The following is a 9,319-nucleotide window of genomic DNA, read 5'->3' on the forward strand; positions in this document are numbered from 1 at the left end:
ATTCTCATCGAGAGGGCGTAGCGTGTGGGAGGACCACACTATCCCCCTCGAGTCCTATCCGCGCTTAGCAGGCGCCCCGACCGAACTGTAGGAGTCGCTGTTTACAACGACCCGGACCCACCCCGCCAGCTTCTCCCACCCTCTAATACAGCCAATTGTATTAGTGCAGACGGCCAGCCAAGCTGGTGACAACCCCGGAGCTGTGAGCTGGATTCGAACAGGCGAATCCAGCTCACAGCTCCTGGGCTGGTGACGAACGCAATCTCTGCTCGGCCACCTAACCGCCCTAACTCTCAATCTTAATAAATAATGTAAGATAATCTTGGTGCTCTTCTAATAAATATTATTATAAACAGTACTTTCTTGTTAAGCCGTGTTATTGTGGGGGTGTTCATCACATATACCTGTGTACTGTATGGCCAGTAGTAATGTACATAACGCAGTAGTGGTTTAATGATACCATACTTATCAATACAGTCAGGGAATTGTACCCCTCAGTTACAATTGGTCCATCGAGCCGGAGGGTAATTAGCGTAATATTAATATAATATTAATATTGACATGGCCAGCGGTGAACACTCCACAAACGGCTCTCCTAAGCTAGAACGCCCGACGCGCAGACGGCAGCCACCTTCTTACCTAGAGGACTACGCTGCCAGTCTACTACCTAGCTTTATACAGACGTTAAAGGCGGATAAAATAAGTAAAGCGGATAGCCAAAGTATGTCAAACCCTACCGACCAGGCGACCCTGCCAGTAGAGACCCTAGTGGGTTCTAACGTAACTGACCAAGCTCACGGGGGGGACCAGGAGGGACATGACATGACTATACCCCACGACGTCAACGGGACGGTCCCCGGAGAGCTCCAGGATAAAGAAAGCGCTCCAGGGACAGAACCCGACCCACTACCAGAAGAGAAGCGCGCCCAGGAGACGGACCTCGAGGCGTGCCCAGAGAACAGATCTCCAACGAGCACTGCCAGAAGCCGATCACCTCCGTCGGTGTCTTCCCCTAGCGAAGCGGACAAGATGCTGGCGCAGGCATTCATCGCCACCCTGGCAGCCTCCACCGAACGCGATCGACTTCAAGCGCAACAGACGAGCGAGCGCGAACAAGCTGCAGACCAACGAGAGCGCCTTCACGCGCAACTCCAAGCGCAAGCCCTCAGTGAACGCGAACATTCTGCAACCGAGCGAGAGCGCTTCCAGGCGCAACAAAGGAGTGAAGACGACCGCATAAGACTGGAGACCAGACGCCTTCAGACGGAAGAGAACATTGAAAGAAGCCGCGCCCAATGCACAGCGCGACGCCGCCAATGCCCAGCGCGAAGCAGTGCGCGACGCCGCCCATGCCCAGCGCGAAGCAGAGCGCGACCGGCTGCAGGCGCAGATGATGGAAAAATGTATTGCCATGGCGACACCCCCTCTCTCCGCACGGAGCTCCCGGAGATCATCACGACAAGGGTCTAGGACACATTCCCCTACCCGACCAAGCGACCCGGGACCCCGCCAACAGGAGGATCCTGTCCACGTCTCCGAACCCCCTCCCCGGCCGGCCCATACGAGACCCAGCAACCAGGAAGAACCGGCCTACGTCGCCGAGAGACTGAACAGAAGACTCCAGGACCTAGCAGAGGAAAAGGAAGAGGAAGAGGAGGAATGTCAAGCCGACCAGCAGCAACGTACTCTGGACCAGGAGGCCCAGTACAGCCCCGACCAGCAGCAACGTACTCTGGACCAGGAGGCCCAGTACAGCCCAGACGTCAGCCCCGAGTCACTGCGCTACAAACCCCCGACTCAACTCACGGGTGAGTTTGACGCACCGCCAGCCCCGAGGAACAGCACCTGGGTACCCGGGCTTCGGTACCCACCAAGTACCAGCCCACGACGACACGTACGGGGAGACTCGCCCAGGAGGCCTCTCCCCCAACGCTCACCGATGTGTCAGCCATCCATGGCATCGTACCTTGGCACACCGACGTTCCCGGATTTTACACGCGAGGACAGAGCACAGTACACGGAGCTACGGATGTGCTTAGAGACTATGCTGTCCGACGTCCCAGACGAGACGTACAAATATGCTATCCTCCTCAAGCACCTGAAGGTGCCCAGAGCGCATAATATAGCGCTGGCATATTCCAACTCAAGTACCCCATACACCGCGGCTCTAGTAGCCCTCGACCAACGTTATGGACGCATATGGGACTACGTGATACAAGAGATAAGAGACATCGACCGTCTCCCCCCAGCCAGAGACAACAGAGCATTAGATGACCTCTCTATCAAGGTACAGTCCCTGGTAGGGATGCTGGGGTCCCAAAAGGAAAAAGGGATATACGAACTGTACGCTAACTCTAATGTAGAAAGGATATTAGAGAAGCTCCCTCCCGCCCGACAAGAGCGTTTTCGGCGGCAGAGAGACCACCGTGACCCCAACGGCCCAGAGGCATCCCTCCTAGACTTATCTGATTTCCTCGCCAGGGAGGTCAGCAGCCTACGACTGGACACGTTCGTATGGAGTGGACCAAGCCCAAGACCAGGACCTCGGGGATCAAATGATAACCGCCGGTCGGTGACCGTTATGCACCAAGCCGAATCAGTACCGCAGCACAAGAACCACAACACCCCCTCGACGAAAGAGGAGTGGAAGATTGAATGCCAGTACTGTGAAGGGGAACATCGGCTGTATCAATGCGACACTTTCGGGAAGCTGACCACGGACGAGGTGAGTCAGTGGATCAAGGACCACCGCCGCTGCTTCCGCTGCGCGCGCAGCCATATGGCAGCTGAGTGCCGTTTGAAGAAGAAGTGCAGCAGGTGCGGCGGCGCCCACTTGGAGGTCCTGCATGACATCAACAGGCGTCCGCCAGGACAACAAAGTGGGCCCGTCACGGTAATGTACCAGGCCGAGGCGGTGGCACCAGTACCGAAGACCTACCAGACCGCCCCCTGGTGTCCCGACTGCTACAGCAGACACTGGGAGTCACGGTGCTACTCGGACGACCGCGAGTCGGCACCACTCCAGAAGATCCAAGGCAACCGACCAACAGGAGTGCTCCACATTGACCAGCGTAGCGGGACCCCCCGAGTGCTCATCAAAGTGGTCAGAGTGCTCCTGAGCTACGAGGACAAGGTCCTGGACACTTACGCCGTCCTGGACGATGGGTCTGAAAAGACTCTCCTCCTCGCTTCCGCCGCAGCCCAGTTGGGCCTGCGGGGTGCCAAAGGTACCATGACAATACGTACCATCAGAAGAGACCAGAAGACCATAAAATGTGAAAATGTCTCCTTCAAGATAGCAGCGGTGGACCAGCCCGAGAAGCAGTATAGTATTACCAACGTCTTCACCAGCCACGACATAGGCCTATCACAGTACACCTACCCCATCCCACAGCTGATGGCGAAGTATGTGCACCTACGTCAACTACCTATACCGCTTATCGACGGCGCCACACCGACCCTGCTCATCGGCTCCGACCACGCCGACCTCATTCTCCCAATTGAGGCGGCCCACATCGGACCCAAAGGATGCCCAGTCGCGGTTCAGACCCGACTGGGGTGGACGCTCCAGGGCCCCCTCTACGGACTTGACAGTAAACCCACGTCTACACGCTGCCTACACACAAAGGTGAGCAACACCGGCCACTCTCCCGTACAGCCCGTTGAGAGGCTATTGACATTAAGCGAGAGGCCTGTGAGAGAACCGTGGGCACAAGAGGGAGTTCGGAACTCCACCCCCCTCAGCTGCGCTCCAGACGTAGCTGACCTCGAACCCAGCACCCCAAGCGACTCCTTGATGGGGCGGCCGGAACCGGCCCCTCCTCAGACGGGGTACAGAGCAAACAAGAGAAACATACGGAGGAGGTGGAGGCGCAGCCAAGCACAGATCAAAGCAGTCTCAGGCCCGCTTCCTCCTAACCCCCCTACCATCCCTTCCAGCCCGTCAGAAGCGGGTCAAGGACGGGGACAACTTAAAAGTGGACACAGTCGTCGTGATCATAGACCAGTCACTACCCCGAGCTGCGTGGCCGGCCGGCCGCGTAAGCAAAGTGATCACTGGTGCCGACGGAAAAGGTCAGAGCGGCAGAAGTGCTCGTCCAGGGGCGGACATACACCCGACCCGTGGCGAGGCTGATAGAGTTGCCAAGGCTCCCCGACTCTCCTAATGACGACCATGACCCACTGACTTTGTGAATCGCCCTACTCCTCACAACGGACATTGAGTAGTGGACAAGGCGGTTAATCTGTCTCTGCTTATATAATTAGGTGCGGACTAATTAGGAGGCGGCTGTTACAAAGGGTCAGATTAAACCGAATATATATATTTATTGCCTGAGATCCCATGTATAATATTTGTATATCGTTTGATATCCCTTGTATATTCTTTGTACATATACACGGAATATCCCTTTACCTGGTACAGGACAGACCATAATATTCGTTCTCCTATTGGAAGCGATCCCCTAGGCACCACGGCCATACCCCCCAATGTCTAGTTCAAAGCCACCGCCAAGGCTTGTCTCAACATGCCCGGTTTTGCGCAGGAATACGAGACAGAAATGAGGTTGGCACTAGATTATTCATCGTACGTATAAATACGGCGCAGGTGGATACAGCAGCACTTAGCCTAAAGTCAAGTTACCCTCAAACGAGTTAACCCAACAAGTTGAAGCCTTCATCACGAGTCAACGACCAAGTGAAGTGAGCAATCTTGCGTCTAAATAGAGCACTTATAACCGCGTGCGAATAGGATAGTAAAAGTGTCAGAGCTTAGTGAAATAACATCAAGTTCGACCTAGTTAAATGTGAAGTACCGTGCACAGGAGAATCTACACTGGTGAATGCAGAGCCTTTCCCGGCTGGATTATTGCTTTGGTACTGTGGCTGCTGGAGCAGAGAACCGTCTACCCCGCTGCTGTGTGGGATTTACCCGTGAGGAGCATCACTCGAGCCCGTCTCTAGGAGGAGGCTGGCTGGCTTTCATCCATGCTGCACGCATACTTGGATTATAGCTGCTGCTTTCGTCTGCCGATCAAGGGAGTAATGTACCGCCTCCCGTAGCTGGAGCTTATTGATTCCCCGTTGATCCAGACTTTGCATTCGAACATTCCTCCCCCCTGCTGGCTTACAACCGGAGGGAACCCCCTTAGTATCTCCAGCTGACCTACTAGTGTACCATATATAATTCTTATGCTACGGGTGGTATTAATTATCCCCTGCGTAATATGCTCATGGACTTACGCTCTTGACCTATTCATGCACATTCTTCGCCTTACAAGCGCAACTCTCAATCTTAATAAATAATGTAAGATAATCTTGGTGCTCTTCTAATAAATATTATTATAAACAGTACTTTCTTGTTAAGCCGTGTTATTGTGGGGGTGTTCATCACATATACCTGTGTACTGTATGGCCAGTAGTAATGTACATAACGCAGTAGTGGTTTAATGATACCATACTTATCAATACAGTCAGGGAATTGTACCCCTCAGTTACAATTATTATTATTATTATTATTATTATTATTATTATTATTATTACCACGTTTTTAGATGGTTACGTGCACAAAACATGTTTACAAATTTGACTATTAGCAGTCTACTTTTGTAGAATTATAGCCCAAAAGTAAAACGTTGAATGTGTGCGGGTGAAGTTACTGCCACAAAAAAGACAGGAGTGCCGTCATCCAAACCTTTCTAACAAACACCCTCCGGACCGCCTCGTCTTCAAAGGACCAGGCTACGGCTACAAGTGGAGCTTCATCCGAGGACGCTTCTTCTGGACCAAGGAAAGACTGGTGCTCCGCTGCAGGTTGAGAGCTACCCACGGCAGGGTAGGGTGGAGGAGGGCACGCGCCTGGGTAGGGTGAAGGAAGGCACGCGCCTGGGTAGGGTGAAGGGCAGCACACGCCTGGATAGGATGGTGTAGGTCCCCATCACAGGTGTACATGGGGGGCGACGAGGAAGGATGGGGGCCGCCCAGGACATCCTCGGTCACTCTGGACGATAGTTGCTCCTCCCCTGCATCTGACATCCTGGAGGAGGTGGTTTGAACTTTACTTCCACTGAAGTTGAGAATTCATGGTTTAACCCTCCTGTTATCCTTGGGGTCAATTTGACCCCATTCAATGTTTAACGTATCTAAATAAATGGTTGACATTATTATTTTTTTTGCTTATTATTTCATGACTTTTCCGTAACACATTGGGCGCTAGCCATTACCCTTATCCTTGTAGCTAATGCGCCAGGTTTCCATAGCCTATGTTCACTGTGCGTCACTATGTTTGGAGAGCTATATCTATATTCCATATTATAGCTATGGAGACAATACTATGGTCATTTGACAGTCACTTTCTTCCGTCGAACATGCAAAAAAAATAAAAAATGCATGTATACGTTCGCGCGTTATCCCGTGGTGAATATTGTATAGTTTAGGAGTGATCCAGGCTAATTCCTGAAAAGCTGAGTTATAGGGTGCTATGTGAATTCTGCTATAAGCGTTGGCGTTTCTTGCCTGGACACGCTACTATTTCCAAATCAAATGTATATAATAGGTATTATGGGGGGGGGTAGTTTTTTGATGCTTTGATCGCCAGTAACGGCATTAGTTTTGAACACCACACACGATGATCAGCTGGATCGATATGAAATCATTGTAGGATCAAGGTGGAATTGACGTCAGATAGTCCTTATCTTTGATCGGGGTTATTCCAAAAAGAATATTCAAATTGTCTGATCGCAATTTCCAGTATTGGTGTCCAACGGGTCCTCAACATAATCCGGTACAACACATGCATCGAGTGTCCTGGACGTGTTGCAATGTGATCGGGTGAACCGCTAGGCTTGCCTGGACCAAGATTCTCCGCCTGGAGGGGTTTAGATGTAACACACAGTCTGGAACAGGGTTTACTGCACTCTCGATACTGCCACCTAGCAGGATCTGGCCGGTACTGGTGTTAACTTTAGGTTAGTTGTAACATTAGTTTAGGTTCGTGTTAACGTTAGATAATGTACAAAATAAACATTTTCCGCTGCTATAAACGTTGCACTTTTATTTTGAAAACCCCAGAAAGGAAGTCATTATATTTGCTTTACCATCCTCCTGTTCTGCGTTAGCTCCGGTTAGCTCCGAGCGTCCAGTAGTTAGTAGTATATTATCAATACCAGCCATTGGATTACTGTTTTCTAAATTGGGGAGGCTTTTAATCGTCAAGGTAAGAGGATTTTAAGTCATGGTATCCATAAACTTCAATCGGTTCGGATCCTTTGAAGGAATGAGAATATCAACAAACCTGTAGGGAACGTCACGCTACTGTCCTGCCTCACTTCCAGTGATGAAGCTAAGCTATGCTAACGGAGCGACTGTTCCCTAAGCTAAATGCACGCACAGAGACAAAAAAGGTATGTATCTTCTTGTCTAACTCCAGGGAAGATGTTAAATAAGCTAATTTCCCAAAATGTCTGAGTTTTCCTTTAACGTCGGCCTTATCAGCCTTAACGTCAGCCTTATCAACCTTAACGTCAAGCTTATCAACCTTCTCGGTTAAGATCTTTATTAGCTTAGCCAGAGACTCGAAATCGGATGATGTATACACTATATCTGTATCGGGTGAGGTGGCGATGGAAGAGGTGACATTATCAGTTGTTTTCTTCTCGATCTCCCCTGCCAGTACCCGCACGGAGGTACAGTACAGTACAGTTTCTATGTCAAATGTATGTCAGTATTCCAATGTACAGTGTCCGTTGAAAATGGGGGACCCTGATGGAAACAAGACGAAAGTCTTTCTCAGGTCTGCATCCTCTTAACAATTGTATGTATTGAGCTGTACTGTACTGTACCCATTCTGCAATCTGTTAATAAACTTTTCAATCAATTCAATCAATCAAAACCACAGGCGGAGTCTCTATCGTTAGATTCATCATCAATCATCAAACCTTTATTTGAATAGGCAGGTTAATTAAGAACAAGTTCTTATTTTCAATAACGGCCTATTTGGGGGTAAAAAGCCCCCTAGGGGAAAAGGGGATGGGGGATAAAATCAAATAAATAAAAATAAAACACAAAGGAACATTATTAAAAAGGCAGGACATACATACAGAGCAACAACTGAACTGAACAACAACTGGCGGACAACAGAACAATAGTGGCAGCATGGTGTTAGCACATGGAGAAACAACTACATGAGTGCTCTAGGGAGTTTGTTAAAGTTTCCTTAAACAATCGAATTGAAATAAACGTTTCCATATTTAAGGTTTTTTGTAGTGTGTTCCAGCTATCAGCTGCTGCGTACTGAAAGGAGGAACGGCCTTGTGAGGAGTTGGCATGGGGGGCGTTTACCAGGATATGTGTGGCTGACCGGGTGTGGTAATTTGGGAGTGGACGAGGGTGGACTAGGCGAGTAAGGTAAGGGGGATTACGGCCTAGAAGTGTTTTATATACAAAGGCCAGCCAGTGGATGTTGCGTCTAATCTCCAGGGAGGGCCAGTTTACTAGGGAGTATAGCTCGCAGTGGTGGGTCCTGTAGGGGGCATTGGTAGCGAAGCGAATGGCGGAGTGATATAGGATATCTAAGCGCTCTAGATCACCTTTACGGGCCAAGCGGTAGATTACATAGCTAAAATCAAATAGCGGCAGGACAGTCATCTGGACCAGGGTGAGTTTCGCAGATCTAGTGAAGGAGGAACGGTTCCTATACAGAAAGCTAAGCCTTGCTTTGACTTTGGCCTGCAGTTTAGTTAGGTGTTCAGAGAAGGAGAGTTTGGTGTCGATCCACACTCCCAGGTATTTATAAGAGGTGACCAGTTCAAGCTTTTTGCCATCGGCGGCTACAATGGTGCCAGTCTGGGAGGTACCCTTGTGGCCGAACCACATAACTTTGGTCTTGCTGGTGTTTAGGACCAGGCAAAGGGCGGAGAAACCAGCTTGGATTTTTAGAAAGCTCTCCTGGAGAGTTTTCAGGACAGCATCCGGGGAGGGACCAGAGGTGTACAGGACTGTGTCATCAGCATAGAGGTGAATTAGGGAGTTTCCAGCGAACTGGCCTATGTTGTTTATATAGATGGAGAAGAGGATTGGAGCTAGTAAGGAGCCTTGGGGGACCCCCTTAGAGATGGATAGGGACTGGGTTAATAGGTTGTCGGTTTTTATTGACTGAGGGCGATCAGAGAGGTAGTTCTCGAACCATGCTACACTGTGATTAGTGACACCAATGTCTCTCAGCCGCTCCAAAAGCTGTTCATGATCCACAGTGTCAAAGGCCTTGGCCAGATCTATAAAGGCAGCAGCACAGTAGAGTTTGGAGTCAAGGGCATTGAGGACA

Source organism: Notolepis coatsorum (assembly GCF_963971535.1).
Source record: "Notolepis coatsorum genome assembly, chromosome: 13".
Lineage (NCBI taxonomy): Eukaryota > Metazoa > Chordata > Actinopteri > Aulopiformes > Paralepididae > Notolepis > Notolepis coatsorum.